This window comes from Siphateles boraxobius, unplaced genomic scaffold (assembly GCF_051911475.1).
Source record: "Siphateles boraxobius isolate OS27281-9 unplaced genomic scaffold, OSU_SipBor_1 9, whole genome shotgun sequence".
Classification (NCBI taxonomy): Eukaryota; Metazoa; Chordata; class Actinopteri; order Cypriniformes; family Leuciscidae; genus Siphateles; species Siphateles boraxobius.
Window position 1 is genome coordinate 22,328,295 of NW_027509219.1, and position 7,716 is coordinate 22,336,010.

The 7,716-nt window shown below is 34.2% G+C and overlaps 1 long non-coding RNA gene across 2 annotated transcripts; it reads right to left on the reverse strand.

Annotated features, from left to right (window-relative positions):
* Positions 1-5,724: 5,724 nt before the first annotated feature.
* On the reverse strand, positions 5,725-7,211 carry LOC143732643 (uncharacterized). Of its 2 annotated transcripts, none has more exons than XR_013201149.1 (3): positions 7,159-7,211; positions 6,887-6,999; positions 5,725-5,974 (listed from the first exon to the last, which is right to left on the reverse strand). It is a non-coding gene; the product is annotated as an uncharacterized LOC143732643 (long non-coding RNA). The 2 variants fall into 2 exon arrangements; XR_013201148.1 differs by having other exon boundaries at positions 6,887-7,002; positions 7,159-7,208.
* Positions 7,212-7,716: the final 505 nt, after the last annotated feature.

Here is a 7,716-nt window from a genome sequence, read left to right on the forward strand (position 1 = left end):
TGTCCGGCAAAAAATATGTTTTTTTTCTTTTTGCCAGGCAGTGTATTTTTGTGTTTTTTGGGTGTTCTTACTAATAAATAAATGTTCACCTTTTTAATAGCCTATTACTGTTGCCAGTGTTTTTACTGTAGTAATTTCCTGTTTGATTTAAATTCTTTATGTTTTTAACCCACCATTTTTTTTAGAGTGTTTTGTAAATTGAAATAATCACAGAAATGTACTGCACATATTTTTTTTTTTACAGTAATTGGCTGTTAAGTAATTTCGCCGTAATAGCATAGAATTACAGAATATTGGTGGCATCTCTGCTGCCAGTATTTTACTGTAAATAAACAAATATTTGGAAAATACTGTATTTCGTTACAGCAATTGCAATTTCGATGTATTCATACCGGTGAATTTTCTTTACAGTGAGTGCACATCATCAAGGATGCAACCCAGGCTCATGGGAAATACGTTACTCTGCCTACATTTTTGCAAAACCTAAAATACGTACCTCCAGGTACGTTTCCCTGCACTTTTCGGGTGAAAAGTCCACTAGAGGCGCTAAGTGGTATCATTTTTTCTCCGTTCCAGATGGTTAAATAAAGTTTATAAAAACAATAATATGAGTAATGTACAGACTTCTCAGTAGGCCTATACACTCATTTTAATATAAATTAGGATTTTTTCCCACGCTTTTGAGGTGCCACACAGCCCAGTCTCACGGCAGTTCGTGATATGGTCACGTCATTTAATCTACTGGTTCGTGATACGGACACGTTTATTTCGTTATTTTCGTGATATCAGCATTTTTATTTATTTATTTAATATATTTATTTGTTTACTAATGTAATGCACGATTATTTCTGCCAGTCGGGCAGCTGTTTAATCGACATTTATTCACGATATCTTATCATGTTTATGTATTTATTTTAATGTTATTATTTCGGTCTTATTGCCAGGGACGCTGGACTGCTTTGCTGTTTATTGATTTAAAAAAATAAAGTATAAACGACTACACGAATTTTATCAGTAGGAAATCACGTTGAAGAAGTCTCCTTCCGAACACATCGCGATATTTGGCATCAGTTCATGTGTGCCAGATGTTGGTGAGTAGCAAAATACACTGTCCTAATAATGTTTGATATATTGTCTTTTCTGATGGTCGAAATGAATCAGATTAGCTCATGTTCAGTCACTGCATTATCTGTCATCTCCACGGAGGCTTTGCGTTTCATTGCTTTCTAATTCAAAACAGGGTGATTAAACACTATCTGTCACGTGACGTGCTACAGGCCTAGACCTTCTATCAGTTAATCATATTCATATTAGGTTTAAAGTAAGTTAGTACAATTAGTTCCAAAGTGGTATTTGTAGTAGAATCACAGTAAAAACAACACTTACCTTGCTTTTACCACAGTAGCCTTAGTTTTACTGTGATAGATGTGGTAAAAGGACAGTAACCACAAAACTTACCACACTTTTACCACATTATTTGTAGTTTTAATGTGATATTTTTTGTAAATGCATATTAACCACAACACTTACCATGCTTTTACCACATTATTTGTAGTTTTAATGTGATATTTGTTGTAAATGCACACAACACTTACCATGCTTTTACCACATTATTTGTAGTTTTAATGTGATATTTGTTGTAAATGCACAGTAACCACAACACTTACCATGCTTTTACCACATTATTTGTAGTTTTAATGTGATATTTGTTGTAAATGCACAGTAACCACAACACTTACCATGCTTTTACCACATTATTTGTAGTTTTAATGTGATATTCGTTGTAAATTCACAGTAACCACAACACTTACCATGCTTTTACCACAGTAACCTTAGTTTTACTGTGATAGGTGTGGTAAAAGGACAGTAACCACAAAACTGTCCGTGCTTTTACCTCAGTATTGGTAGTTTTAAAGTGATATTTGTTGTAAATTCATATTAATCACAACACTTATCATGCTTTTAATGCCAAATAATGTAACAAGAAATATTTGTAAGGTAAATCAGTAATTTTTCCATTAAATAATCCAATTTATTTTACATAATGATATTTTCTTTTCTCTTTTTTTTTTTCAGCTGAAAAGACCAAAAGGGCCTTTCGGACTCAGTCAGCTCATTATTGTTTGAGGAGAAGTAAACGGGAGACGAAAAGCTACAAAGGCAAATATTCGCAATGGTATGTATGTGTTGGTTTTAACCCTAAATCAAACATTTCATCTATTATTTATTTTTATTTATTTTATTTATTATTTGTTGTTTCTTAAACCTTTTCTTACAAAACCCATAGCCCAATCAGTACAAACATAGTCTCAAAGTCTTAATAATTCACAAGATTTAACAAGTTGTCAAATTCGTACAATACTTGTACATAATCATGCAGCTTTTACTTCTTGTGCTGTCAATGGCTAGTGCCTCAATTCCTGTACATATTTATCTCCATATTTGTAAATCAGTTGCGCACCTTCTTGGAAAGTAGTCGGATGTCCCATACACTGTCAGAAAAGTTTATATTAATTGCATTGTATTCATTAAAATTATTACAAATTGGACCCTGTCTGTTGATGTTCCAATGATACATGATGTCTCTCCACAACTCATAACCTTCCTCTGTTTGCAAGAGTGCAAAAGCTAATCTGACTTGTCACATGACATCAGATACTCGATTATTTTGTCGTAATCAGATCAGTTACACTGCTGATAACTGTCCCGCTTGCATGTAAATCATGTTTTTTTTTTTTTAAACAAGTTTATATGATTATTGCTTGCTATTAAAGACATACTTGTTTTCGTAGAAATGACCACATATCAGTGAGCTTATTACATAAATGCATTTAACATTTAATTATGCAATACTCCTTACAGAAAAATATCCCACAGTTATGGATAAACTCACAACATCATCATCAAGTCCTGTGCTGGGCACATTGGGCAACAAGTGTCCTCCAACGTATTCGATCCGTGGACCAGTTCTCCTCATCTTCCCATGGGACACTGACATTCTTCTGGTCTTCATGAAACATCTGTCTCCATGTCTTCCTTGGTCTTCCCTGTCTCCTGCATCCTCCTAGTGGTGTCCACTTCATAACTGTTTTTGGGTGGTGTAGTTTGGGCATGCGTAGGATGTGTCCAGCGAGGTGCTCCCTTTTTTTCTGTCACAGTTTCTGAAAGTCTTTATGTGGAGTCCCACTCTTATGATCTCTGATATATGCAGAACCATTATTTAAGTTTTGGTAAAGGACATATTCATTGACATCCATTAGTTCTAGTCATGCAGCGACTTCATGACAATAGTCAAATGTATATTTCGTCAAGTGTATATAGCAGGTGTTTGTCCGAACAATTGAAGATAGTGAGAGTGTTCAGGAAAACCTTTTAAAACAAGCAATATTCATGGAGTTCTGTTTGGTGCTGAAAGAGTATTACAGAAATGACACTTGACAACTGGACATTATTCTGTGAGTTTGTTACCTTTACATTTAGATAGACTTAATGTCTTACATTTAGCTTCATTAAACCTTCGATTACAGTGGTCACTATTTATCCACTATAACTACATCTATGTTATCATTGAATGACTACCTGGTTAATGTAATTGTAATACAGGCCTACCTGTGAATGTATTTTATAGAAGCATTTTCTTGCTGACATTTATAATAATTAACTATTTTAGGTTTCCTTTCATTTAGTTACAATAAAAGTGACCAATAATCACAAGGATATAGAATTAAAGTTGAGAATGTAAAATGTTGTGCTTAAGTTTTCACCTATTTGTTCTTTAAAGGGAAGAAACAAATATATTTTCACATAACAAAGTTGAATCTCATCTTGTGGTTTGTAAAAATATAACTTCATCAGCGATTTTTTTAAATAACTGTATGTGTCACTATAATAGATTGCCCCTGTATCTGGATTTTATGTTTTGTTTACAATTATCTGATTTTTATTCTGTTGTGGATTAGTTTTGGCACTACATTTGTCTTTAAACAGTTTGACATTAAATATTGGAATTTGTTTTAAAAATTGTGTGCATTCATTATGCTTTTGTTACATTTTGTTATATAATATACTGGATATACTATACATACATTGTAAATGTTAGTAGCACTTTAGTACATGCAATTATCTTTAATTAAAAAAACTGCAAACTACCCTGCCATGGTGCCATTGCTTTCTCTTTCAAATGTATGCATCAGTCTAATCAAATAAGCAAATTTGTGTCATGATCATATGAATCCAACGTTTTTGGATGGTAACCACACAAAGGAGTCTTTTTGTTTTTAAATGTGAGTTTTATAATTTAATTAGAAACAATACATATTTAACAGCCCAAATATTAAATATTTAAGGAATCTATCCCTGCAGCCGGAACTGGAAGAGATCTGTCATCATTTACCATAATTGGGCAAGTAAGTGTGACGCATCTGTTCAGCTGGGTTGTTATTGGCTGTGACTTTATCGCAGAACTCGCTGTGATTGGACTATCTTTTAACCCATATAAAACGGCGCTTCATGTTACAAAGTATGTTTTGGTGTTATTATTACGTTAGTTATACCTTAAGGTAACTAGAAAGTGTCTCTATGTTGTGAGAAATTTCTCTTTTACCGAGATCCCAACCCTAACCCTAAGCATGTCTGCACATTTCAATGAACTACAGCACAAGGCTTCCTGTTCCATTGATATAATGACAGAGATATGTGGGTAATGTAGTTTAAAACGTTTAGTAATGAAACAGTAAATGTTAAATAAATAATATCTTTAATGGGCAACTGGATATCTAAATTTGTTAATTGTGCAAACCTTTATGATATATATGAGGGATAGGTTGCAATTTGATATTTTACTGCGAGCACTTTTAAAATAACCTTTATGCCAGCTTGCCATATATGTCTGAAAACTGTGCCCAACATTATTTAGTAAACATAGCATAAGCAGTTGTCCTTCATATTGTCTCTTTGATACACTAACCGGACTTTGAGTTACAGCCATTTGAAATGTGCTTTCTTTTGCTCTTCTTGGGGCCATTGCTGGGCCCCTGGGGGTGGACGGGCAGTACAGTCTACACAGATTTTAGATTTTGAACTATTACTATATCACAAGGATAATGCACCGTTCAGTAAAACAACAAAACAGTGCCAAAATATCCTTTTCACCCCATCTGACTGCTGATTATTTGCCTGACATCAGTAATGTCTATGCTTTCATTTTAAATGCAGTAGTAGATGTACTAGAATGATCAACATGGATCATCTTCAATTATACTTAAAGTGTTTGTAGCAAGATAGCCCACTGCAGCCTCTTGTTATTCACACACCTTCTCTTTATTTCACTGAAAACTGGCATACATGCAAGTATGTGCAACTTTTGCTGCATTGTTGTCCCAAATATCATTAACCACAACAAAATGTTTATGTCCTAAGTAAAATAATTATGGTAATTAATTATATTTAGTTGTTTTTAAATTATGAACTAAGCTAAATAAGAAATTCAAATTTCTCAAATAAAATTCTGTCCCAAACACCACTTTCAATACACAATATTCACCATACTTTATTACACAACACTTTATTTGAGGACACAACATAAAGTTGATAAAGTAGCATAAAGACAAATGAGATTCAAGAAAAATAACAATGAGCCTTCAAAAATACATTAACATCAAATTAATCCATTCACAACTGCTGAAGCCACACAAATGAGTGCCAGAGAATCCTATTCAGTCACCTATGATACAGAAAACAGATTTTATATTGTGTTGGAAAAAATTAATTCAATATCACAGCTAAACTGGTTTCTTGCTCTTCCCTGTACGTCTCTATCGTGTTCGTGTTCTTCAGTTTGTTCGTGAAAACAGTTTGTTCAGTTGTGCCCTACAGTACAACTGATGAGCAGAAGATGTGATTACTGATGTGGTGTAGCTTTTTCTCAGAGGAAGAAGTCTCAACATCCCATCGTCAGGCGTTCTCCAGTCCTGCTCTGTAAGTAAAACAAAAAACACAAACAATTCAAATTAAACTGTTTAATGGACAGTCAGGTCAGCTTATGTTCTGTGTTATTTAAAGCTACATTGTGTAAGATTTTCTCCAATATAGCGGTGAAATTGTATAAGACTACCAACTGAATATTACTTTCTAGCCCCTCCCATTCCGAGGGCGTTTTAACTCCTACGGTGGCCGTATTATTATGAGTAATCTCCCCCTCGCATTCGTCACGGTGCCACTAAGTAAAGGCTCGAAAGGCGAAGCTTGAATTTCCAGGTATGTCCCTCTTTGGCTAATGTATTTTCAAGATGGAGGCGCAACATGGCTGCCGCCATTCGAGCGACTCGCTCATATGTATTCTGAATGGCAGATTCTACACTTACGAGAGTACTTGATTAGTTGGTGGAAGTAATTACACATGAATGAGCACATATAATTTTGAAAGAACAAAGTGTTTTTTTGCAAAGAATCAACATAAAAAATGACACAGTGTAGCTTTATTTAAAGCAGTGATGGGCTACTCTGGCCCTCAGCGTCCACTGTCCTGCAGATTTAGCTCCAACCTCGAACCATCCTGCCTATTGTCTACAAGTAAACCTGAAGACTTTGGTTAAAATGTTCAGATGTGCTCAATTAGGGTTGGAGGTAAACTCTCCACCTCAAAAAGGAGAACGCAAAAGGGCCAGAGTTGCCTGTTCCTTATTTAAATTTACAAAGCAGCAGTCAGTACATTATATAATATACACATTGAAGTATTATATATATATAATATTGCAGCACATAATATAAGCTAAGTACTGAAGAAAAACAGTTTAACCCATATAAAAATCGAGTGATAATCTGTACAATGTAAAATTGTCAAGATCAAATTATGTAATACACAGCATTGTTTGAATACAAGACATACCAATGGACTTGCGCACCTTTCTGTCTTCTTTGGGCACCAGATGTTTCTTCCTCACCCGAAACAAAGGACTTATTCGATTAGCTTGCGTTGATATAAGGACTGGTCTTCCTTCTCTGCTGTAAAACAAGAAAGTCTCCACTTACTCTATGTGCAATTACTATTGTTCTTGAAACATACCAATTAACACAGTTATAATTAAGTTAATTTACCATACGATTCAGGGGAGAACATTTGATGAGTAAATACTGATTGAAATATTATAGAAACTTTACCTGGGAAGGGCTGATCACGGCAAGATTTGCTGCGACTCACTAGTAGATCTTGAGAGGGTTGGTTCCTAAAAGAGCTGTTGAGTTTGATATTGTAGAGCTTTAAAAAAGACAATCCTGCAAAACAGAAAGGAAGGTCCTTTTAATACATTACTTGCAAGTAGTCAGTTTATATATAACATTAGGATTTATTTATGTAAGGAGTGTTGCATAATTATATATTAAAAGCATTTTTATGTAATAAGTTCACTGATATGTGAGCATTTCTATGAATAAAAATATGTCTTTAATAGCATGCAATAATCATATGAACTTAAAAAAGTGATTATGATAACATGACATAATATGTTACATGATAACGTAAAAAAACAACAACATGATTTACATGCAAGCGGGACAGTTATCAGCAGTGTAACTGATATGATTACGACAAAATAATCGAGTATCTGATGTCATGTGACAAGTCAGATTAGCTTTTGCACTCTTGCAAACAGAGGAAGGTTATGAGTTGTGGAGAGACATCATGTATCATTGGAACATCAACAGACAGGGTCCAATTTG